Source organism: Falco punctatus (genome assembly GCF_963210335.1).
Source record: "Falco punctatus genome assembly, chromosome: 7".
Lineage (NCBI taxonomy): Eukaryota > Metazoa > Chordata > Aves > Falconiformes > Falconidae > Falco > Falco punctatus.
Genome location: NC_137587.1, coordinates 17,071,505 through 17,099,100, shown reverse-complemented (window position 1 = coordinate 17,099,100; position 27,596 = coordinate 17,071,505). Strand labels below are relative to the sequence as shown.

The 27,596-nt window shown below is 34.6% G+C and overlaps 1 protein-coding gene and 1 long non-coding RNA gene across 8 annotated transcripts in view; both read right to left on the bottom strand.

The window, feature by feature from the left end:
- The window catches only part of CDIN1 (CDAN1 interacting nuclease 1), a 138,169-nt gene that overhangs the window by 43,842 nt on the left and 66,731 nt on the right, over positions 1–27,596 (bottom strand). The window lies entirely within an intron of this gene.
- LOC308066876 lies at positions 10,350–27,592 on the bottom strand. The gene is made up of 2 exons (XR_013929354.1): positions 19,340–27,592; positions 10,350–19,307 (listed from the first exon to the last, which is right to left on the bottom strand). It is a non-coding gene; the product is annotated as an uncharacterized lncRNA (long non-coding RNA).

Below are 27,596 nucleotides of genomic sequence, written 5' to 3'. Positions count from 1 at the left end.
CAAATTTAAAATTTGATGATGCAAGTTTTTGCATCAAACATCTGGTCTTTTGCAAAGAAAAAAACAAAAGAACATGAAACAGTGCATGGGCACTTCACGTTTGAGTGTTCATAGTTTGCAGAAGTGATTGAAATAACTTTCCTTCAGGTTTTGATGATCCCTTCAGTTTCAATATCACCAAAATTTCGATTTATGAAACGATATTTTGTCAGCTGGTTTACAAGATGGTGTATCTCCAATGAAACAGGTCCTTGAAAACTTTTAAAACAAAGTTTAGAATCTGCCTATGCAATGTAAGATCATCAGGTTGAATTCCATTTATAATGTAAAGCTCTGACTATGAGTAACAGCCAATCCTAAAGTCTGCAGATACGTTATTAGTACCTATGGTACTTTTAGAATTTGTTTGTTAAAAGGTTTCTTGTGAACTTTTCAACTACTAGACTCCAGCCATCTCTGAAGAACAACATTATGTAATTCTGAAGCCAAGTGTGGCGAACAAGCTGTCACAAAGGAGGGAAGATTACATTAGGAGCCACTGACACGAGGAGGTGAAATTGCAGCCCACTGCAGTTAGAGGCTAACTATTCATTGTCTCTGGCAAAGCAATGATTTCATCTGGAGAACAATATAAAAAATGCCAATTTCCATACTATTTATTGTTCTACCCCAGATACCCTGTACAGGCTGCAGAGCAGGTAAAAGTTATGTGTGTCTTTCTTCTGTTTTAATACTTTGAAAGTGGAGAAAAAATGTATTTGGTTTTCATGTGAAAACTGTGTTTCTTGTTCCTTCCACATTCAAATAAAATGCTATCAGTAGTATTGTTCTTAAACTTTAAATAAAGAGGTCTTAAACTTGGACTTTGGAAAGCATCACCTCTAAGCATGAAGAGAGAAGTAACTGCCAAAGAAAACCTTAGTTTTTTCTCTTGTGCAGAGATTAATACACATAAAATAGCCAGACTGCAGTATATACTGATCACAGGAGTCAATTACATTGAATTTAAAGAGACTGACTGTGCTTTCACAACACATCCTTTCTTTAATAGGATTGGTTCAAATTCACGTCCACAACAGAAGCAGGAATGCATATATTCACTACCCCAATACTTTTCCTCCTCCTTCTCCTCTTCTTTCCCCAATTTTGTCCTTACTTCATTTTCATTACTTACACAGTACAATTTCATATGTTCTAAGTTTGTATTTAAGAATGCTGACCTGTAAGCATTTCTGCAGGTTATTTTGCTCTTTCATTTTATTAACAGCATGAACTTTCCTGAGTATAAGTCATGCCCAGCTGAAGCTTGTCATAAAATCAGAATGCATTTTTTCCCCCTCTCAAAAAGTAGTATTTTTTCCCCATTTTATGTATTTAAAAAAGAAATTTAAGAATTGAAGCTCTAAAGTACATTAAGGATAAATTTAAACCTGCAAATAGTTCTAAAAATTCCAGGAGAAAAATTACAGTGATCAGTCTACATGATAGAGCCAATATGTACTTTAAATTTTTAAAAACTTTTATAGTATCTTCTTGACCCGAGAAGCAAGTTATTAAAACTTCTTGGTAAAAGTAAGAATATTAAACCCATATAGTTGATAATATCAAGATGTTTGTGTCACAATGATTCTAAAAAAATCTATCAAAGCCCCAAAATAACCAAGAAACCACAGAAACCCGAGTGCACTAGTAAGGACAAACCAAGGCATTGTGCACCTTTTGCTGAGGCAACAATGAAAAGCCATTACTAACTCTCCCCCAGACTATGCCTGATATGTTCTGACACAGAATTTGATGAGGTCCTGTAGCATCCTATATTACTGACCTGTAAAGCATCAGGACTCAGATGAGTGCACTGTGGTACCAGAGTTGTTTCCATATGCAGAAATATACAATCATGAAGTCCACGAGTCCCAAGCTTTGGGCAGTCTTTGTTATGAATGCAGAAAAACAAGGGGATCAAGTGGTAGGAGCAATAGCAGTAACGTAACATAAAGCTGGTTGTACTGCCTTCACTGTCTCCCTCCCCCCCCAGGTTCCATGAGTTTCTGAAATCAGATTTCTCTCATTTAAACTCAAAGGATTGTCATCTTAGCTGTTCTCTGAAACACTGAAGAGCCTGAGTCTATCTTTAGGCCTAAGAGTTAAAACAGTATCATGATTTATATCAAAAATGCTTGAATAAAACCAAAGTCCCTAGAAGCCTCGCAAAGGGCAGCATTAGCGCTTCCCTATCAACGTAAATAATACGGTCTTCTAATACTACCATTGTGGGAATGGGGAAAAGAACAAAATCAACACTTGTAATGTAGACAGTAAACACAAAGACTTGTTACCTGCAGACCAGACCTCTCGTAGGGAGAAGATGATTACCTTCCAATTCTGGCTATGGTCAGTATGGTTTTGGTAGAACTTTTCTCTTGCTACTCTTGCATCTTCTATGACCAGCATAACCTTCAGGCTCATAGATATGTTAACTTAACAGGTTGCAGTTCAGGATGGTATCTCAGTTGTAGTTTGGATATGGAATAGCAAAGTTGCCTCAAATTAATGAACAACTAGAAATATAACTATCTCATTACCAAAGGTATGCTGTTCAATTATTTTTATCAACTGTTACTTGACTAGGTCTTCCACACAACTGAGCCACCAAATTTCTATGACTTCAATCAAAAAAGCCAGTATAAACTGTAATGGAAGCAGCAGAAGCATCTGTAGACCTCTACTGGACTTGACACACTGCTTTAGTCTGGGTTCCACAGGCACAAATGGGGATCCACTGCTTCTGAAAGGCTTTAGTCAGTGGGTTTCCCACTGCTAGCTGTTTGAGATCTGAGGGTTTTGTTTTAGACTTGCATGTCTTACAGAGGATTTTCCAGAACCCTTCTACAGCTTTCCATGGGAGTTCCCAGGGCTTTGAGCTTAGCCTCTCTAAATCTTATGCAGGAGAATCTTGTTTAGAAACTCTAATTTAAGAGCAACCTCAGCGAGAACACATACTTACTGATCTGGTGCAGTGCAACAGGTCTTGTTAAATGCAGATTTGCCTTGCATTTATGGATAGAACCTTGCATATGAACTTGACAATATCACAAGAGTGTTTGAAGAGGTGTCTCTGCTGAAGCACCCCATTTGGGATGTTGGCCCCAGATGTTCCAGGAGCTAACTCAATATGAGCATGTGGTGTGCATTCAGAAAGTGAAAGTGGCAGAAACTTGAGTGCTGATAAAGGTACAGCAAGGACATATGGACTTAGAATCATAATGGATATTTCACAGTCACACTTGGGTACTTCCCTTTTCATGGTGCACAAGTCAACAACATACGGGATGACAGATGAGATCCATTTTCCCTCAGGTATATCACAAACTAATGACAATGCCTGTACCCTCACAACTTCTTCTATGTATTTCATAAACAGGTATTTTCCAACATAGCTAAATGGAGCTTTTCACTCTTTATTCTCCATACTTCCCTCCTTAATCACATGATCATCTCATCTATTAAAGACACCTATAGCTCCCACATCAGTCTCCATTTGAAGTTCCCTCTGGAGCGCCTCATATCTGGCACGTTCAAATCTGGCTAATTTTTTCTTCATGGTATCTTTATTTCCTACTTTCTCATTTCATCTGCACAGAGGAGATTCCCTTAAAAGTGCTCATTTCTTCTCAGTAGTGCAGCAAAATACCTTTCTGTGAACTTGGTAAGTGCAGTCTGCTCTGCACATCTCCATCCAAAACTATTTTGGAAAAAAAGTATGTGACTATTTAAGTATGTAATTTCTTTCTTTGTGCCTGGGAAGTGGAAGACCTATATGCCTTTCAAGGTTCTATCAGCTCTCTCTGTTCTCTAGCAAACTGTCAAATCCCACACTAAATTGGCAAACCACCTTTATCCTTTACCCCAAATTGCCTCTCAAGGTTAGAAATAATTCTCAAAAAGCATTAACAGAAGCAATCTGTTATTTTCCTCTAAATCTCTCATCTGTCAAAACACATGAAAAATTTAGCAGGCTGCTGATGTACTCAGATCAGTGAATACTATGCTGACCAATATTACCTTATTGCCTCTTTGCACTGCACTGTAAACATTTGTTGACTCTTGTATTACACTTGAACATTAAACTCTGTAGGATAAAATATCTCTTGTTCTGTTCTACAGCAATTTCTAGCACATTTTACTAGGATTTCTGGGTGCAGTTGCAATACATGTAGTAAATGCTAACTAAGAGGATGTGTAATAGAACAGGGGAAGAGTTCATTCGAAAGCCACTTCATACAACAGAACATCTCCAAACATGAAATATAAAAACAAGGTTGAGATTCTACTCCTAATTCATATTGCTTAGAGGAAAGATGTAATATATTTTTAAAAAGCATATTCACGTAATAAAAATGACTATATCATCAACTTGAAGAAGAACAATGATATAAAATACCAGATTAACTGTTCCAAATTTTATTTTTCATTCTGGATAGTAACTATTCTTCTTCAAAAACAACAAAAACATAACAAAACAAAAATCCCAAAATACAATCTCCCAGATAGCTTTTCAATATCTTTTTAATTCAAGACAATTAGAGATTTCCTTGACAAGTCTTTTAGAAGTGTTTACATCTCATTTGGTGTAAGAGAAATAATTTTTGTTATCATAAATAGGTATAAAATTGTGTTTAAATACTTTCATTTTTCATAACCTTCGAGAGCAAATAACACAATCACAGTGAGTTCTGCAGTTTAATTATCTATCATGTAAAACCAAATTAGAAATGCTCTATTTCAAAAGTCATTGTTAAACATCTGCAGGAAAAAGATTTTTGTTAGAAAGGTTTTCATCTCTTTATAATTATTTCTATATCTTCCTCTGCAGACTGTCTCTTTAAGAAACTGGATTACCTAGGACTAAGGATAATATTTGAAGGTGGAGTTTCTTTATCTCAAAACAAAGCATTAAAAACTCAAGTTAAAATTACTCCTTTTGCCATTAACCACAGGAAAAAAAAAAAGGGGTGAGATGTGAAAACTATGAATGTTAGAGGAAATTTTTTTTTCCCTATTTCTGTACTTTTATCCCTTGGCCCACAGATGCAAGAGGCTTTATACTTTTGAATTAAGGAGACAATGAAAATTTAAATATTTATTGGTAAATAAATGCTAACTTGTAATAATTATTTGCATAAAAGAATTTAAGCCACAACAATGCTTGTATGTTCTTAACATAGATAATGCGTTTGTACCTCTATTTAATACTACTTGTTAAAGATACTTGGCAACATTTATGTTGAAAGCCTGAAATTTAGTATTTATATGGTGCAAGTTTGTCCTAGCTAAAAACATGGGTAGACCTGAAAAAGGTAGCAGGACTGTTGCTTACATTGTTTTCCATGAAAATGGCAGATATGATATCAACTTACCTCACAAAATGACTCATTACTTGGGATGAAGTTCAGTTATAACCCTAAGAAAACCTGGAAAACGAATACTGGACCATATGAAATTTCAGCAGATGAGAGTTTTCCTTAGAACTGTAATAGAGGGAAAGCAGTAAAGTTGATTCCTATTCCAGTTTCTTCTCAAACTTCCTTATTCACAATTAAGAGTTCCTTTTCTTTACTAATTTTAGGACATGGAACATAAATTGGGACCTTTAGCTTCCACTAAAGTTTTCTTTCAGGTTTTCAGTTTGTCAGCAGACTTCACATTCTTCTAGGATAAAGCAATTATGTGGCACTAATATTCAGGAATTTGATAGGTTAAATCAAATGCTATCCCATTAAAAACTGTTTGAACATTCAACTTGGTATTCACATTCAATGCAAATACCAGCAGCTCAATGTTAATGTTTTAAATTATATAGAGTATTACATTTTTTTCATTCTGACACAAACAACATATAATGAGATTTACACAGTGAATTTTTGGTAACTATGGTTTGAAAAAAACCCACACAGGGTGTACATACTAGAAATGTGAGAAGTGTTTATATATTGTCTACTATCCCAAGCTATATTTATGGCATTTACTTTTCTTAAAAGCTCTTTTGATAGAGAAATACAGAACAGCGTTTCTAGAAAAGAGCAGATTGAAATGGTATAAACATTTTGAAAAATAAGAATCTTCATAATTCTTATGTTTCATGTAGAAACATTTACGGACGTTATCAAGACATCTGTGCAATAGCTGCTTTACGTTCTGCTGATCTATTTCCAGGTTCCTAATCAGTATCAGCTTAATTTATGCTCACATTTCCTGAATCACAGGCACTTTCGAGTCACTACAATTCATTGTAAAAAATGAAAAAAGTCAATTTAGCTAATTTCCTATTTTTAAACATGGTTAAAATTTGTATTTTGTAAAAGGCAAGGATAATCACTGATCTACTGTGATAAGAGTAACTCTAAAATAATTCTTTTTACCATTTGCCTTTTCTGATGTAACTGCTCATTTTGCCATTCCCTAAGTCATGCAAAACAGAAAGAAAAAAAAAAAAAAGGAAGCATTTCTAGAAAATGTCTTAATCTGGTCAAAATAAGCCTCTATGGCTTTGGTCCACAGAAGCTTTATTAGTTTCCTGGGCTCCATAGTGGGATAAACTATTTCATGCATGAAGGGATCAGCATTCCTTCTTCTAATCATTGCTATTGTACCCATTACAAAGCTCTCTGAACATCTCCTATGGATATCACATGCTATCTTAATCACCCCTCAATTAATAACTTTATACTCAGATTTCAGTTCTGCCACTTCTATATACATTGTTATTTGAGGATGATACCGAAGCCTTAACTGAGTATGTTGAGATACAGTGATTTTTCCACCACAAATACATTCTTACACTGAAAATGTCCAGACAGCAATTTCCAGTAGTCTAACAGCTTAATACAGCGGGTAATCCTCTCTTAGTGCCATGACAGATGCTGGTGCCCCTGTATTTTGTGACCATCCTGTAACTTCTAGAGGCAGAAACCATTTTCCTATGTGCTTTGGGGTAAGCAACATGGTAGCTGGTAACTGTTTACATAAAAAGTATCAGAAAACTCTGCTAGCACCAGCTAAACCTTAATACCTCAAAGCTGTTTTTTTATTACTCTGGGTTTGCTGGTGCACTGTGTTAAGTCTTCTGAACATAACAGAGGTGGACTCAAAAAGGAAAGAAACTTAGAAGTCAAAACTTTTTGCCTTAATATCTTAACTCATTTGCTAACTTGTCTTACCTGTCTCCTCAGGTAGACGCTACCTGTACCTGTCTAGTTAGCCTCCTGCTCACTTTTTGAAGATGGTATTTAAGCAAAGGGGAGTGTGGTAAAGGAACACAGACTGACATCATGCTGGATGTTCTCACTTGCAGAGGAAAACAGAGGTAGTATCACTTGAAGATTAGTACTCTCTTTATACCCAAAATTAGGGATGTACAGATTCTCACAGGATGAAAGGCATGGTGTGACCAAACTCTCTCACAACACATTTTCAGCTAAATTATACAATTATAAATATATAAGATATATAAATTCTCTTCCAAAATACGCAACTTCCAAAATTTATATGCTGTATGGTTGACAAACAGCAACATCCACTGTTTCCCAGAACACAGGTAGCACCAGAAATCCAAGTGAAGCTTGCTACGCATTCCACCAGGGTCAGTGGGTAGATCCGTATCTGTCTCTTAGAGCTTGTAAACGCCTAGCAGTTTTCTAGAATAAATAATATAAACTGACATACAAAAGGCTTGTTCTCCTTAACTACTTTCTGTGGACCACTTAGATACAGTCTAAGCACAGGTGAAAAACACAGGCCCAGATTACAGACAATAGCATACTGCACCTACAACAGTAAAGCATTTATGTAATAAGCTTATATTTAATACACTAAAGATAAGTGAAAACCAATTCAAATGTTTTAGTGAAGTGGAATCAGCAGAAAGGCAAGACGCATGGCCTATTGAGACCTGAGTAGTGTGCTGCAAACTATTTAGGAAAAGAAAAAACCAAAGATGCTCCCCATGGTAGTTACATTTGTGAAGAAAGCCTAAAAAGCCATAGAAAGCATAACTAAGAATGGAAGATCCATGTATGTCATCAAATAAAGAGTGGTACTTTTCTAATTATTGAGAATGTACTTTGACAAAAAGTACAGTCTGTCAGGAAAGGAACATACGAATGGCTCACACAAGGAATGGAAGTTGGGCACAGAAAGGAAGGACTTCAGGAAAAAAGAGATTGCTCATACAGCCCCTAAAGTAATCACTCTGAAAAACATACAGGTAAGTGTAAAAGATGCCAATTTAAGAACAACAGAAAACACAAAGAGAATTATTATATATCACCACAAAATCTGTCATGGAAATAATGGGCTGCAAAACAGAAAACTAATTTTAAATTGGTACGCATTTGAACTGGAAAGAAATGAAATTTTAGCATTGTAATACAGTCGCAGTAAAGTACAGCCTGTGTTCAGAGATCAGTTGCTCGTAAGAAGAGGGACTCTGCAAGAGTTAACACCATGGAAGGCCACTCCCTGGCAAACTATACAGGCAGCTTTCAGGAGTGGAATAACAAAGAAAAACTTTAGTATGGCCTGCATAGTTCCTAGATTGTTAAAAGGTATTGTGTAAAGTCACATTAAAAATTATAGAGACAGAAAAGCCAGAATCATCACAGGTGACTACAGATTTAAAGATTATTATTCCAACACTGGTAAATACAAACACATAAGTTATTTTTGTCATCTGGTTTGCCTTAATCAAGAGCTAAAAATTCATTTATAACACTATACACAAATGCCATGTTTATATCAATATCATATGCAGCTTGCATGAAAAAGTATACATTAAAATGAAGAACAGCAACTCATGTAATGGTCAAAGACAACCAATAACAAAACCACCAAATTCCAGTTGTCAAACATAATTTACTATGTATATTTCTTCTCTTCTCCGTTAAAACAGTAATTATTAAAACTAAAGCGATATGAGTGAGTGTTTATGACTTCTTATTAAAAACCCTGACTTAAAGCAGTGTTCATTTAAGCTTAAGGTTAAAGAAAATCATGTAGAGATCTCTGTGCGATGGCCTAGTGACTTTATATCCTCTTGTCAAACCTCAGCAGTTTTATTTGTAGTGATACATGCCGGAGGAGGTTGGAGGTTAAAGTTGATAGGAGGGCCAACAGGAAAGCCAACCAACTTCTTTCAAAAGATTACAACCTTTAACATATTAGGATCTGTCGGCAGTTACTGCTAACTTTGTAAGTCTGCATTTGTGTACTCTTCTGTGAACTGATCCCCAAACTTCAAACCAACGGGATTTATAAAACTTTCCTCTTGCTACCTTCCTTCCACTATTCCTTCATAATTTTCTTACTGTTTAAGTTTTAATTTATTTTTTGATATAATATTGATGCTTAGCACTTATCATTAGTTTTCAGAAGAACGTTAACAGATAATTATTTTCCCTTGTTTTCTTCAGCCTAATTTTCTCTCTCTGAAAATTTAAAAAAGGATTTCTTAATCTAGAAAATCTGAAATTAAATGTAATAGCAGCACAGTCTACTGGACTAAAGCTCTTCAGATTTCCCTTTCTTCCACATATTTCGACATAGCTTCCTCTGTGCCTTTTTTTAAATAATGTAATAGAAATAAAAATAGTGATAAAATCACACAGAAACACTGAGGTAAAAAGGGTCCTCTAGAGATTGTCCAGTCCTGCTCAAAGCAGGCTGAAACAGAGACAATCATTCAGGGCTTTGTCCACTTGGGTTTTAACTATCTCCAAGGATGGAGACTTCACAACCTCTCTGGACAGCCTGCTCCTGGGTTTGATGGCTCTCACAATAAATTTTTTCTTACATTTCAGTAACTTTTCCTGTATTTCAATTTGTGTCCATTGCCTCTTGTCCCCTCACTGGGCACCACTGAGAAGAGCCTGGCTTTATATTTTTCACTCCCTCCCATCAGGACTTATGTACATTTGTAAGATCCCCCCTGATCCTGCTCCTCCCCAGGCTAAACAGCTGGAGCTCCCTCAGCATCTCCTCATATAAGAGATACTCTGATTCCTTCATCAGGTTTGCTGCAAGATACTGTCTCTTTCAGTACAATCAGGGATCTTATGCTCTATTTAAACACTTAACCTAAAGGACCAAATCATTACACAGGTCAACACCAGTACTGGTGGCTGCTTTATTCTTGCTTGCACTGAGGACAGCACAAGACTTTTCACTGACTTCAAACAGAACAAGACCTTTGCTACATAGACTGATGTAAAAGACTAAAAAGACTATGTAAATGATGATAATGTATATTCACTGTATACGCCCATGATGGCACCACAATACAAAATGCAGTGATATTTTTCAGTTATATGCATGTGATAGCACTTAAGACAAAAACCAGCTTTTCTTAACTGTATGTGAAACATTTAACTTGCAGGTGTACAGAAACCAGTCTACAGTTATCCCTTACTGCAATTCTACAGCTTTGTGTTTTACAATGAGCAACTACTTCAGAAACTCTACACATCACATTATTGCTGCTGCACAAGAACAACATAGGAGAAAAATTATTAGGCTTAACTTTTATATTTTATACAAAGGCAAATACACAGCTACGTAAAATTTAATTTTTTAAAGTGTCAGACTTGACTTTTAAGTTTCTCCCACTTTTCTGCTCCTCATTTGAAACCCTAGAGAAGAACATTTGGCAAAGCAGATTCCGCATTCCGCATTTCATACCATTTAGCTGTTGCTACAATTTTAATTATGCAAAACTCAATGGGCTCTAATAAAATCTGACTAGGTAATTAATACTCTAAAACATACAGTGTGAGCTTCTGAAAGGAATGTTCTACACAAATTCCCTCATGTCATAGAAAAGACTCATGCAGCACAGTGTATTTCTCCACAGATAAAACAATATCCCATGATGTTAAAAGCTTTTTTTCCATCCTATCTGCAATTAACTGAAAAATCTTAATATATTCTATTGTTAAAAAGTTAATTTTTCTACTAGTTTTAGTTCAGACACATTCATTCATGCATATCATAGCAAAACCAGGGAAAGAGTATTATAGTAGATATAAGAAGTACTTATGTCAACAGTAAGGCACAATTTTAAACTATTATCTTACTGATATGCAATGCAAGGACTATGGTAACATTACAGTATTATGTTTACATTTCATATTTTAGTTACATTTATGTAATTCAGACATACATATGTACACTCAAATATACATTATATATATTCTGAGATAAGATCTACATTATGATGCAGATGTTTCCCTGAGATTTGCACATGAAGGAGATTATCCCACCATGCCAATTCCACAGACCCAGTCTAATTTTCTGGTCTGTTCAAGCCAGGGAGAGGGCAGAGGCTGAGCAAGTTAAGGGTCTTAGTGCTATTAGATTCTATTGCTCTTGTGGCAATTAAATAAAAAAAATAATCTACAAGCAAGAAATTTTCAAAGGTCCACATGATTTTACAGAGAAGGGCCAGAAAAGCATAAGCCATAAAAGTTAGTATGGTGTGCTTTTACAACTGGGAAAGTCTTTTCCATAACAGTGATAACACAGACTGTTCTCTCTGAACTTGTTCCCCTAGACATTTTGCAGAGAAGCACGATCTGAGTGGTAGTTTGACATGATTTGTAATTTTCCTACAGTCCTAGCCTTTATCTCCTTAACACAAGCCAAAAAAACATCTGGAACTTTATGTTGTTTTCATAACGTTTTATGTCAAAGCACAGACAGTACTCCTGGATCCTTTTTCACTTCCTTGACATACTATAAATGGTGATAAGAAAATGAAAGTTATGAGAAGATATGTGCTTAGTTTTACACTTTTGCTACAAGAATAGAGATTTGTCATAACAGAGCATATTCATACAGATGTATCTGTAGTGACTTTTAACCCTGAGTTTTAAGAAAGCACCTTATTGATTTTAAGTTTGACTTTGCAATATCAGGCTTTTACAGGTAGTGAATTTTAAATACAGAGGCAACAAGTAATTTGCTTGGGAGTACAAAAGATACCAATGATGGAACAGAGATTCAAGGCTGAATTTATAGCCATTACAGTTTACCCTGTCCATTTTCCACAGGTAAATTAAAAGAATCAGTTGCTGCTAAGACCTGTAATGCATAACCGTGTAAATGAAGACCATTCTTTTATCTTGGTCATCTTATTATTTGCATCATGAAAACCTCAGCTTGTATTGAGGCTAGATGTGCTAACTGATGAGCAAGCATGTTAGGAGCTAGTCTGCCCTACAAGAAGATTAAGTTTTCAGCCCTCTGATAATGCATGTCTCTTCTGAATGTCGTATTTTGAAGCAGTGACACAAAATAGCTGTTGTTTTTAATAAAAGAATTACCATCAGTAAGAAGAGGTCTTTCGATGTAGGAAATGTGATTTTTAAAGAAAAAACGTTTTAAAAATAACTTCATTACACATGAAAAAGTAATAATTACTGTGCCAAAATTAACATACTGTATGTACAGTAGTCATTTTTACTCAGTGAGAGCTTAGTGTGCTCACCAGATTTTACAGAAGTCACTACTGAAAATCAGTCATCTCTGGTATGACACATGGCAACAAAGTCATAAAAACCCAACTACACAAAACTTTAGTGAGCAGAAAACAAATCACTAGTGGAAAGGGAAAGCAAGTAGACTCAACATTTGACCTGAGCTTCTACTGAACTTACAAGCCCAACAGAAGTGGTTGAAACGAACAGTTCTGCAGGAGCCCATCAGCTGCAGATTGGAGAATATCAGATTGCAGAATATAACCTGCAGAAACATTATAACACCTAACAGCACTACCACACCAGGAGGGGTGCGTGGGAAGAATGGGACACAACCCGTTGAAACCAGAAAAGAGTGTGATGACAGCATGACGTGAGGCACTCCTTTCTCAAAAACATGCACACCATATACGGAAAGGTTGCCAAAGCTAAGCGTGCATGTGTCTGGTTTTGTTTAGGTAGTTATGAGTCCTCCAGCCTCAGGAAGCCCAGCAATGAAGAAAATAGTGAGGCATTTTTATGCAGAACAGTGCCACACATTTGTACATTTTCAGCAGTATCTTAGCTATCCTTCTCAAATGGTCATTGCCCAGCGTAGTATATAGAGACTGTGCTATTTGTTTGTTCTCCAGGTCAAGGTATGCATGTGAGCAGAAAACAAACCTTTATTTTTCTTAAAAAGAAAAGTTACCAACTCCAAGAACAGGGATGATTTTTAATTTCTATGATTGGTCAATGACAGAGTGAACACTGATATGAATTAACAATCTGGACTTAATTTATTAGAGGATATAGCAAGACCCTAAATATTGAAGTCATATTTTCATTATGAACATGTTTTATAAGGTACCTGGGCCAGCAATTACAACTACAAAACCGAAAAAGAGTTTTAGCATTTGCTGAAAATGTACTTTGGTGAAATTGATTTGTCTGTAAAAAAAACTTGCTACACAAAGACAACTTGCATGCAGATTCATTTGGTACTCAGCTACAACAAACCAACTGGTTAATGCGATTGATGTGTGTGCACCAGGGCTGGAGAAATCTTCCATAACTTCCTCAGGAAAGCATGAAGCTAAGCAAGGGAACAAAACTACTCTAAAAAGACAGCAGTCAATGCTGTCTATAAACCACTGCTTATCACATGCAAGTTAAGTTGCTCCTAGTTTGCCAGAAGTGGTATAACTCAATAGTGCAGAAAAAATGCTTAACTAAACTTTTCAGCACGCCACACAACCAAAAACATTACTAGCAAATGCAATTTTTGATTACATGACAAGAAAAAAGCAGAAATTGGAAATATGCTTTGAAATGTATGTTCACAGTATGTAACATGGACACCTATGATGAATAGGAGTCTACTGATTCTACCAAAGAGGCGAATTAATTTCTGCCAGTACGTCAGTTATATTGTTCTGTCGGTAATAGTGATAATGTAGTTTTACATCAAGAAGCCAAATGTCCAACTTATTTTTAAAAAAAACCCCAAACCACAAACAAAACGATAACCAAACCTTGTTAAAAGCATAACAAGCTAAAAAACCCCAAACAGGTAAAATCTTTCAGCTAAGAAAACCTGAAATATGCTTTAATACGCTCTCCATAGTCTGCACATTAAAAGCTAAAGGACATACATCTATGCACACAAAACAAAGCTTTCACTGCTGAATATTTTCACAGCTATTTTTCCTCATCCTTGCAAACATACATTACTCTCAATACAGTGACATCCTGAAATTTTATAACATTCTGGATTTCTTTGAAAAGTCCATTTTATTTTTTTTCATTAAATCTGTTTCCCCAAAAGGTCTCTAAAGGCTCTACAAACTACCTTGCATTTTATTATTGCTGACAGTTATCTAAACCACGCTTGAATGCCCTCTTTATCCTTTAGTGAACAATTGAAAGATCATATGCTAAAAAGACTTGTGCTTTCTCTTCTTCTAGCCCTGTAATTAAGGCATTTTAATACATTTCTTCATAGTCATTAAGAGAGCACAATGTTAAAAATTAATGAAATGAGACAATTTTGAGTTTAACAACCATAAATACACACAACATAGATTTGTCTCAATTGTACAAACGAAAAAAAGCTTTCTTGAAATCACATGATGAGATTACTGAATTGTCAAGATTTTGCTTTTGCTGTCTCAGGGTATTTAAATGATGTATGGTAGCCTGACAATACTACAGTGTTGTTACACACCCTATAAGAGAGGTAAACATTTCTCTCAAACATTCAAATTCCATTGGTTTTAGTATGGTTTTTTTTACCTTATATACATGCCTATAAAAAAGTGGTATTGCTGGATGATGCTGAAATGGGGGAGGAAAGAGAAGAAAGGAAGCAAGACAAAGACATAAGAAGAGAAAAATCCTAAGTCAGCTGTAAAAAACCTGACATATAACGTAAAACACCACTATTATAACACCTACTTACAACAGTACTATAGTAATACTTAAAATGCAGTAAGCAAGACTGTCTCAATTTGGATTTTTTTCTGAGAAGCAGAGCTCACTATATTAATGTATTAAACATTTTTGCAACAGACATGTTAATAAACGTTGGGGTTTTTTACACTATGAAAAGAATTCAATGTTTCTAAGTACATCATCATGACTTCTATATATAACAGTTAATGTGGCTATAGCACAGTTGCACCCTATATTTATTACTGAGTATTTCCACAAGGTATTACTAATGACCAAATTTTACAGCTTGTCTTTTAAAACTAAGAGAAGTTTTTCAAGGTATAAGTTCTTTATGCTCTCTCAACTAAATGTTGAAAAGACAGTGCAACATAAAGCAAGAAGATTACAGGTATTTTTTCTTACCTTACGATAGACAAACACACAAAGAAAGAAGTTGCTCTCCAGAATATTTTTTAGGGTTGTCACACTGTTATATTATAAACAACCTTATTAGTCCTTTATAATTACAATAGGTACCTCTGGACAAGATTGAGCAGACATGACAAATGCTTCTGACTTCTTTTTAAATCGAACCTGGAAGGTCATCGCTGAACAAACAGAATGCTATACAACTGGGGCCATAAATTGTGAAAGCTAACAAAAGGTAAGTTTCTTTGATATTAAGAATTAAAATTATTCTATTCAGTTTTTCCTGTATTAAATCAAGAAATAAGAGGATGAAATAGTTTTAAAAAGGTAAGCAGCTAAAAGAAAAAGGAATCCTTACAAACTTCATTATCACACTTTTTCTTTCGGTAGCTGAACCTGTATTTTAGTATTTATGCAATGTCTTTAGAGTACCTGCTTTATTTTACAAATATGTTCTTAAAGATAATTCCCTAACGAGGATTTACCCATGTATGCATTTACTTTTTTTTCAGAATTACGATGAAACTGTGGACAGTTAAAAAAAAAAAAAAAAAAAAAAGGTCAGTCTCAAATCTATGGGATTTGCTTGCTGTTATCCTCAAATCAAACCAGCAGAAGGATAACATACTACTATTGCCTTTTTTCTAACATTTTTATTTTGTTTTAGGATCATTTAACCGTACTGGTAGTTTTGGATTAAATTTAATTTGTATGAAGATAAACAGTAACTTAAGTGACTGGAACTGGAAACCAATTGATGGATCTCACTTTTAAGTCTCATATTTCAGTTTCGAGAGGAAATGTAAGGGTTGAATTAGAAAGCTGTAAACTCTTGATGAGAATTAGTGGTATAAAACAAAAGAAAATGAAACCTTCACTTGCTTTCTTTACAGTTAGGCTGAATGAAATTGTAAATCAACAAAAGGTTTGGATGGCACTCAAATCAACAGCTTTACCTAATAAAAGATCTAACAGAGCACTGAGCATACCATTTGAAACAAATATGAAGTAAATATCAAATATAAATGACTTTAAAAAGAACCATATGAGAAGCAAACCAGTAAAATCACCAAAATTCAAGCAAAGGAAATTTGAGCTGAAATGTATGATGGGCAATTAAGCACCTATTTTGACAATTCTAAGTGGTCAAGTTTTTAAAGTATGACACAGAAACCTTAACCTATCTATATATGAGTGATAAATGAGGCATTTTGTGTCATTACATTCCCATAAATCACTTTCTTTAACTGCTGATGGCTTTTATCAGGTCTAACCTTTTCAAGCTTCTATCAGAGTGCTAACATTTTCAACTTTGACACATACGCAGTTTACAAATTCTGCAGCTGATTAACTCTGGACAGAAGCTCACTGCCATCATTGTCTTCTTCAAGTTGGGTTACAGCTTCAGCGTCTCAAAAACTCACACACATCCTTCATATGCCAGAAAATCTCAATTTATTGAGCTGTGTTGCAAAGGACCAAAGATATTTCTCCTTTTGAAACAAATAAACGAGAATATACTTTCAAAATTACTGTTCTACAGCGGGCCTGAAATATGTATACTTTTAATTTTTTTTTAATCAATAAAATAGTACATTCCAAATAAAGAGATATAAATAATGAGATCAATTTTACATGAATTTGTAATTTAAACAAGCTTGGGATCAAATCAACACAATTACTGAAAAAATCTTGTGGTCAAAGCCTGGGAGGTAAAGAAGAATAAAAAGTTGCAAAAAGCCCTAAATATTGCAGTGTATTATATATATAAGCTGATCACGAGCCCTTAAATCATTCTGTGGGATCCCCCACTAAATTCTTCTCTGAAATATTTTGTAAATTTCAAAATTATAAATTGCAGGGTTGTGAAATTGTGAATTTCAAAGATTCAATTTCAGCATTACTGAACTTAGGACACAAAATGAATTTAACATTATAAACTCAGAATACAATAAACGCAACAGCAGAAAAGAAATATCATGCATAAGCAAACCCAAAGATTTCAAGGAACACATTTTCTGTAGGAACTAAAATTAAATTACATATTTGCATGACACACTTGATTTTTGCTACAAATACCTGATAGAATGTTTTTGAAGACAGACACCTATTTTAACTTACTGTATTATTCCAACAATGAGAACCCAGTAAATCAGTAGTTCTGTCTGTCTTAGCAGCATCAAGACATAATAAGAACGGCAGTAAAGCTTTAGTCTGAACACCTGCATTTTCGCTATTTTTTTAATTTAAAAATGTGCAGCATATAATTTAGTTGAGAAGTATTTAATCTATTGAAACAAGCAGTGAAACATTCATGGAAATGCATTTACAAGATGTAATTGCTCTAGACACCGAAACAAAGCGCAAGTTTAAAGAGATACTGTCTTTAATAATATTAATCAGATAGAAGAAATTTTCATGTTGGTTGTGTGACCACCGGAAGCCTGGTACTTCAGATGGTATTAGTTTTGATACAAGCTAACTAGACATCAGACCTAAATAATGAAACCTGAAGAGACAGGTTTGGACCATGTAAATAGGAATGTCCACAGAGACTCTTGTGCAGTTTACTGTCTCTTGTTGATAAAAAACACATCTTAGAAAAACACTGGATGAAGGACAAATTTTTTCAGCATCACAGCTAAACAAGCCTTGTACTGTCAATATTTAAGGCCTATGCATGAAAAACTAAAAAGTTATTTATTTTACTAATCATGTCACACATCATAGAAGCTGTGCAGTTACACTTTGACAATTCAGATTTAAATCTTGGAATGTCTGTAAGTATTCACGACAAAGGCATATTTATCATTTAAAACAAAAGGACACGATTTCTTGATGTTCATCTCAAAGACTAGTGACGGATGAGAGCATGCTAATCAAATGACAAACCAGAAGGAACAAAAATATTTGCTATTTTGATTAAGAGAGGGAAATGAAGACCTCTTTCCTAAATTAAGATATAAACATTCTAAAATTATATACACAAATACGTACGTAAGTTTATATAACACACTGTGTATGCATAGGAGCTTGGTATATAAGCAGACTGCTACAAATACTAACTAGAAAAACTGCCAATTTACTTCAAGTAAGAAGCAGCCACACATAGTAAAGAAAATCAGACATTAGTTTTGATCAATTCCACTTAATTGCTTATGAATTTATATATTCAGAATCAATTTTAGCCTTCTTATATTAAAACTCTCCCAGTAATGAGAGAATCATTTAACCTTTTTTTTTGTAATTTGTTTCCTGCTGTCTTAGTTCTAGGTTTAAGTTATGCTTATGTGAAATTACACTTACATAATTTAAAATCAATGTAAACATTACTGAAAACAAGAATGTAGACTGTTTATGGGGCATGCAATATTGCAAGACAAGTGTGGGACTTCAGAACCAGATCTTCACTGCAAGCTTTTACATTTTCGATAGTCAAATCATCTTATTTCAGTGTCTTGCTTTATGTGTACCTAAAATACACCAAACTAATTATTCATGTTTAACAAGAACTCTTAAATGTCAAGAATTTTGCTTACTAAGCATAAGAGTCACAACAGCTGTCAGCGAGACAGCCAAAACTTTGTTAAATTTGTAGATCTGTTTGCAGTGGCAAGGTCCAATGATACTTTCATAAAGTACCTGTCAAATGATAACATCCAACTCCTTGAAATCCATCTTTCTCTTTCACCTTTAAGCAGGTAGTAACTATAAAGTAGATCCCTCTGATACCTTTTCCACTAAAATTCTGCAATGAGCGAGCAACTTTTTGATATTCTCAAGAAAGTACCCTAGTCACTAGTTCTGATAGAGAAAGAAAAGTCACTTTGCTAACTGGAGAACAATTCATACAACATACCTGTTTATACCTTGCTGTAGTTATGAAATCTACAAATAAAGTACTAGAAAATGAAAATATACTGTAATCCAGAATAACTGCTACATCAAAAAAACAAAAAAAACAAAAAAACAAACAAACAAAAAAAAAAGAGTCCCCCACACAGTTTTCAGGAATTTACAAGAAGAAACATTTTATGACATATAGAAAAGTATGTAATTGAGATAGAAAAGTATGTAATTGAGCATAAACTGGTGACACTGAAGGGAAAGATGTACTTGAATTAAAAACGTTCTTAATGCAAAAATACTTTTATAACTGTTACAATAATTTTGACCTGACCCTTTGAGTAGAAATGCATGAAAAATCAAGAATTATATAATGTCTTTTCGAAGCACAGTGTTTAAAAAAATACACCAACTATCATTTTTCTTTGCTGCTCAGAAGCCCTAGTAAGACACATCTGATGATGTGTTTAATGCAACTTAACCAAATACCTCGAGTGCCTCCTTTTTAATGCAAGGTTAGTGCCCTAGGTAAGCAGATTCTTGTGCTTTCGGAACACAAATCTGTATTGCACAATCACCCAGAATAAATAAAACGTGGGCAGTTTCAACATACACTTTCCAGTCTCATCTTTAATCAAGAGAAACTGCTCTCACAGAGGCTGAGCAGTAACTTGGGACTCCACAGTGACACTGCATCTCTTTTTGCCTAAGCAAAGATTTCCTAGACACAAGGAATTTGTGCAACTGTGTAAATGTGACTGCTGTCCATTAACCTGCCAGGGACTACTGAATCTACTCATTTTATACCTCAAATCTCTCTTAGATTGTGCACTAACCTCACCAGTCTCATGTTTTTACATGCTTTATTTACTGCCAGACCTATCTGTAATCAGCTATTGACATTATTTACTTTTTTCCTATATCAGTACAAATAGTTTTATATTCTGTATATAACAGTTTATCATTTAATATACTAAAGGCTGCTTAAGACACAACTAAATTCCTCCACCTCTCGGACCTTTTTGAAAAATTTACTGGATGCCCAATATATATACTATTCAATAGCATGTGAGAATAATTTTTATGCAACTCTGATAGTTAGAAAGATAGATAACTCAATTATTAGATCATCTATCAAAATATTCAGATGTATAAGAGGCTACTAAAAAGATTGATGACTGAGAAAGTCCACTGATTCTCTAGCCATCATATTCACACATTTGGCTAGACAACATTTTTCGCTGCCTTCACAAGCAAGCTTCATTACCCATCACTCCACTGAAAAGAGTTTATTATGAGGCTGCCATCTTGGCAAGACTATTATTTAGATGATAAATGTTGGGGGGAAAAGTGTGTCTAGATTTTTTTTTTAAGATGAGCCTTTTGACAGATAAAACAAACAGCATCTACATTTCTAATTAACTTAAATTTGGCATATACAAATACAGGTCAGTAGAGCTATGATATGCTACTAGATTATCTTCTGTCTGAATTTTGCCCTTAATTTGTAAAATGTAAATTAACTAATTAGAAGAAAAGCAGCATTATTTGTGACAAAATGCTTCTTCTACTTCTTTGCTTTGTGACATTTATGATCAACTGTAGCCCCTCATTCTAACTTCTAATAGATGGATAATTATGCTCATACTAATTTATTAGGCTATTAGTATTTTAAACCAAATGAAAACTTGAGATTTCTGAAAGCAAGGAAGCATGACACAGTGCAACACACAGGTAAATTACATACTTGCCAGCTTCACTTCATTTGCAATATTATGCTTTCTACATGTATATGTTGCATGAATATAGGCATGAAGGTACCACTTTCAATATTCAAGTACCTGACTCAAAGGAAAATCTCTATTAGTATTCTTAAAAATTCCTCAGAATCTCTGTATCCTTTCTGTGCATGATGCAGAGTAATAATAATACACTTAAGCTTTGTTTATTAGTACTAAGAGTTAAATTTCACTTTATAATCCTACTACCATCCTCAATTGTCACTTGAAATGGATTAGACTAGCAAATATAGAATTACATGAAGGAAGGAGGAGTGGGTCATTCTTAAGTTTCAGCCCAGCAACTTGACCTTGTTAAATAAAAAATATATGATATCATAGTTTATGGGAAGGGATTCTTTTTGCTTTGGTTTGGTTTTAACTATTACTAGGTAGATAAAGACTCAACACTAAGAAATACATTGAAAATGTCAGATGTAAATGTCAATTAAAAATTACAAGGAATTCTGAAAGGTAAGGTCTGTGGGGGGTTGACATTCTTTGACATAGTGGAGTGTCTGCAACCAGGCCTTTGGCAAGCATAGCAGGATCTATGCTGTCAGCTCTTATTGTACATAAACTTAGATGCTTGTCTAATCTGAATGAGAAATACCAGGAAAATTGGAGCTGAAGCCTTGCAGTAATGTGGATGGAAGCTGAAAATGCTCTATCTGCACTACTCTCCTGTGACATGATAATATTTAAGACAGTACAGAAAAATATAAGGAAAAAATTGAACAAAGCTATGTAATGCTTCATTTGCTATTCTAAGTTGTGAATCTATCAGTCTAGCAGTGAAAAAGGCTTAAGCAATAGAATTAAATCATAATGAAAATCATAATTTCACGTTCATATTAAATACAATATTCAAGGAGAACAACGCATGAAAATATATGCTTAGTTAATATCAATCATTCAAATGTAAATGCCAATATGAATACAGTACGGCCTTTTTTTCTTTGCTTTGACAAAAATTAGTTTTGATAAAAATAAAACAACCTACAATGCTCAGCCAAACAATTAACAGTATAGCAATGCTAGGCATAAGCTGTTGTCTCAATGGAAAATGCCTTCATGCTCTGTTATTCTATCATGTTGTTAAGGAGAGGATGACTGGTAAAATTGAAAAACATTACTTTTGAGCTAAAGTGAAAAAATACTTTTATTTTTCATAAACTACATGTTGATTTTTACAGTGTTCATCTGTCATTAAATGAAGATGATAATTCATGTGAAATGCTGTTGGAAATTAGTGAAATGCATCTATAACATTTGTGAAGTGCAGAGGCAAGCCTCTGTGTGTGTACGTGTATGTGTGAGAGTATACACATATACCTGTTTATCTCACAGGAGAACACAGAATTTTATTATCTTCACAAAGTAAACTACTGAATCAGTAAAGTAGTAGAAAATGGCACTCTTCACTGCTTTTGATTCTCTTCTTGTCTATAAACAAATGTATCTTACTCAGTGCTACTATGGCTAGTGAGTTGGCATAGCAGATTCTAAATAAGGAAATTATTGTTGACGAAACTTTTCTACATATAGTCTTAAGCAGCAAAAATAATCCCAAACTCTGTCTTCTACCTACATTCATTTTTTTTAAAGATTAATTTGCTAATTCAAGTGGAGCCAGGAGGAAGAGAAAAAGGAGCAGAGCAAAACCCAGCATGTGTGAAAACCTACAAGCATTAGATAGCTAAACAAACCCTAAGTCCCTCAGTGTTGCAGTAAGGTCAAAACCTTTCAGCATTGTACCAGTGTGTCAAAATATGTCAACAAACCATCATACTGCAAGAAGAAGAATGACCTTTCAGTTCTTTATGTTTGGGCTGCCAATGAAGCTTTGGATACTGGTATGCATGAACAGTTTTCCTAGCCACTTGACAAATGCAACTCCCAAGGTTTCCTCCAAGTCAAGTTGTTATACCACTGGCTTTCAACTCACCAGTATAACTTTTTAAGCCAAATGCAACTGGAGAATACTGATCTTGTTATAGAACAGACATCCATAAACCCACAGCATACCTCCCTCTTGCCCTATCAACTACAATCAGACAACAATTACTACTTAAATAGTCTTCACAGTAACATCTCAAACCATTTAAACAGTTGAACAGAAAAAAATGTATATTGTTCTGATTCAGCCTTTGCTCACACATGATTCATCCTTACAGTCAACTGCAAATGAATTTGAACACAACACTCTTCTCAAAAATATCCTAAGAACACATTGGCTGTGTTTGTGACTGAAACACAATCTTTTGCATTGTTTCTGTTCACATTTATCTGAAATAATACCTTTTTAATCTATGGGAATGTATGATAATTTTACTATGACTTTTATAAACTGCAGTCTCAAGATCAGACAATGTATTAATTAACACATTTAATCATGAATTTAGGCTGTTAGTATTTTAAAATTAACTCATGGGAAACATGCTTTCAAAAAAGCATAAGACTAACAACATTTAGAATATAAGCAAATGAGTGAAAGAATTTAGTACAGGGATGACTTACCATTTTTATTCAAAGAGAAGATGAAATGCTTCTCTTTCACTATGTGAAATTGCATTTAGTTTAATATCAGTGTCAAATATGACATTTTCCTACGGTCTTCCTCACATATAGTAAAGTTTCTTTAGCTAATAATGGCATCAAGCTTTCTCCTGGGACTCTCTAGAAATTACATTCCAGAATGTACATATGCCTTAGCCAGACTTGCAGAAGATAGAAAATGTAAATTGCTGTATTTGAGTTTATATCTTCTTACAGTAAGTCACTGACAGTGCACCCACTAATTACTATTTGAACTTTGTGTTGCAGATTTCTATATGCCTCTTAGAAAACAGCAGTCATACTTATCAGCTCTGACTAACAGCCTATTTACAGCCAGAACTCCAATTTTTAATTTAAGTTAGAAAAAATTAAAATATTAGACACTATGAAACTCCCTCCAAACATCAGCATCCATTTAAAACCTAAAATAATTTACATGTTCTCAGACACTGTTTTAAAGTACAATCAATGTTCTTTCCTTTTCATGCTCTTCAAATTACCTTTGGTAACGCAGACTATTAACAGTTTTCATCCTCATGATTACAAGGAATACACCAGTGTAGGCCAGTGAACGATGAAAAGTGTGGTATCTAGTACACCTGCACAAAGCAATTATATTTCGCACATGCAGTTGTCTTGTTTACCCAGTGGCAGTGAAAGCTATAGCCTGCTCAGTGGATGCCACCACTTTGAAGGAACAAACATATTGAGGGAAGGGATTCTGAAAGTACATGAATCATTTTATACTAAGTTTGTTCAGTACATAAAATAGCTTTTTTCTAAAACATCACTCTGCAAAATCAGTCTGGGAATATGCAAGACCAAACTTGTCTTTTCCTGTTTCTTTATTATTAAAAAAAAATCTCAATACCTAAACAACATCTTAAATTACAAGTGTGCAAACCCACTGACAAGGTACACTTTGTACATTTTTAATGTGAAGCTTAATTTGAAGATGAGGTTGCAGTGCAGCACTGCAACTGAAAATTGCTTAACAATACCATTGATGTATGAGCCATAAAAAACCTTGCTAAGCTGTCCCTGCAGAACTCGGAGTAATAAAAAGGTGTTCTTTTGCACTGAGGTGAACAGACATGGTTGACTGCATCTAGGGAGCTGTTCTGTTAAATGAGAAAGTGCCATTTCTTTTCTGTCAGTACAGACCAATTTAAGACACTCACAGACTTAGTTAGCAGAGAGTACAGGATTTAACGAAATACACACATAACAGCAAACAAACCACAGCTATGTTCAGAGCTTTCAGTCAGGCTGTGTGCAGAATTCATCCTACATCAGTGATGGATGTGGGAAAAAAATCCTAGAAACTTTTTATCTCAGAGAAACAAAAAAAACTGAATGGAAAAGGTGTAAAACCTCTTACCTTCATTCCTTTCAAATTTTTTAGACATGTATTTCTATCTACGTTTAACAGGCAACATTGCAAGTTTTCACTCCAATTTCATTTCAGGTTTAAGTTAAACCAACAGATAGGCATAAAACCCCCTAAACTATCAGCTGAGTGTTATGATACTGCTATTGTGAACTGATGCTGCTTCTCCACATGACTCCTCCTTCAAGAGGAAAGGAGACACACAGGTGCGGTGAATTGACTGGGAAGCTGGTTTTCACTTGAGAGATCCTTGCATAGGCTGATTAAATCATCCAAAATTGATTCACAGTTTGTGCAGCTACACCTGTGTCCTTTTGTATAAACAGTTTCAGAGAGCAATGAAAGTTAACTGTCTAACCTACATGCAACCTAATCTGTCAACATGTGTTCATTAACCTAACTCTCTTTATATTGGAAGCTACAGTAACTGAGAACCCATTTCAGAAGACGTTGTGATACTGTTAGTTTGGCCAAGCTGGACTGAAATTAAAACTAATGGGATTTTATTTTGAAATCCCACCCAAAGAAACCTGCCTAATTTCTATAGTTAACCTATCACTAAATTCTGGATTTAGGGAGTAACAAATCTTACCAAGGAGATTTCTAGTTTCCTTTATATGAATGTAAAGTCACTGTATTTAAAAACTGTCAATTTTTTCATTTTTTTCCTAATATGAATGGCTATGACAAAAGATTTGGCAAAATCTCAAAACTACTTCCAAAATGGTCTTATTGATCCACATATCAATTCAGTCTAGCTTTTGCAACGTAAAAGGTACTTGACTAACAACTCAGAGATGTTACTCCATTTTTGAAGCTGCAATATTAATTAGTACATGATAAAATTAAAATGAAGTTAGCTGTCTTGGTTTCCTGATATAAGCATAAGAGAAGTTTCTTTCAGAATTGTCATATTCAAATGGTACACACTATTTTCAAATGTTTTACACATTTCATAGCTCAAGTCAAAATGTGAACAGTCATTCTGTTCAGCACAAAAAAAGACAGAAACTACAACTTCAACTTTGCAATGGCAGTTTTACTTCAAACAACAAATGGATCAGTGCCTTCACCCTACTTGTCTGCTCAGCTTTCACTCCATCTCAATTTAGTGAGTATCTTTATGCCCACGTCATCTATTTAAAATTCACTTTTTGGAGCTGCTTTTCTCTGATACCATCATGGATCCCCTCAAATGTATCCTTTCTCTTCAGAAAATATTCCAGCCAGTACATCTAATGGCCTCCTCCCAGCTTGATCTGATCCATCTCCTCTTATTTACACCAATGTGCATGTTCAGCACCATTTGTATCAGCATATTTCCTGCCATTCTCACCATTTGCCTAAATAACTATATACTCAAATTTCTTTCTAAGTCTTTATAAGTTATATATTTCACAAATTCTTTTCTACAACTTTCCTGTAGTATACTATCTTCATCCAACAACTGACAGACTTCCTGAGGTTCCCTTACCATCAGGTTTTCCCAGTCACTGCTTTCTGGGATTGTTAAATAAGAGCAGGTCCTTTTCATATCAATCAAGAATGTTATTGCTGAGTGTAATTCCCAACTCTGATAATGTTATTCTGAAAATGTGGTTTCCCTTTCTCTGCTGCCTCCTACAGAATCTGCTTTTTAGGTATTTCCCCAGCTAAGACTAGTTACTTTCACCTTGGCATTTCTCATGTTCAGCTGAAATACTAACGGTCACCAGACTAGCCTCTGATGTTGGCACACACTGTCTCTCTGTTGTACGTTCGTGTGTTTGTGCTATCTTCTCTATTATCCTTCAGATGTCATTGATACTTTCTTGTGAACACTGAGCCAACTTCTAAATTTATGCTTTTGAAAACCTTTTATTAAAACTTTCATTTACCTCACTTACTACTTTGTGTAGGGTTCCACCACATACAAAATGGAACTGAAGATGAAACATCTTAAGATTATTTTTGGAAGAAAAAATCTCCAGTATGGAGGCTTCTAGTATCACAGAAAGATATGTAAGTATGTATAATCATGACTCTTATAAGAATAAAGCATTTTTTAAAACATATTTTAACCACCTTTAAAAGAAAAGATCTTTATACCAATATCATCAACATGTTAAAAAACTCTGTTTAGCATAACTTATTTCCCTCCTTATGTTCCTGACTACATTTTTAGCTTGAAGATAATTGTTATTACTGCTTAAAATGTAGGTAACATTAAAAAAAATAATTTATTAAAAAAAAAAACCACAGTGAAACAGTACTGCCCTAGATGCAATGTCAATGAGTAATACAGTTCTTTACACACAAAGCCCACTTGGTTTGGCACCGTGCAGGTATTACAAAATGTTACAGCAAAATCTTCCTTCAACATCAGGTACTAAAACAACTGACATACAACTTTTGGACAAAAGTAACTTATTCTGTCACCTAGCATCACTGTAAAATCACTGTATATCTCTCCTGCATGTTAACAATTATGATGTGAAATTTTCACAAGTATTTCAGCATTCCAATTTGAAATACTAATTAGTGACATTCAAAATGCCAGATTAGTTACATGTACTTTGTTCACATGGCTTAATACCAAAGTTACTAGTGTTTATTCCATCAATTTCTTTTAAAAATGCAGTTCTATTTATCTGTAAGGAAAAATAACAGAAATGT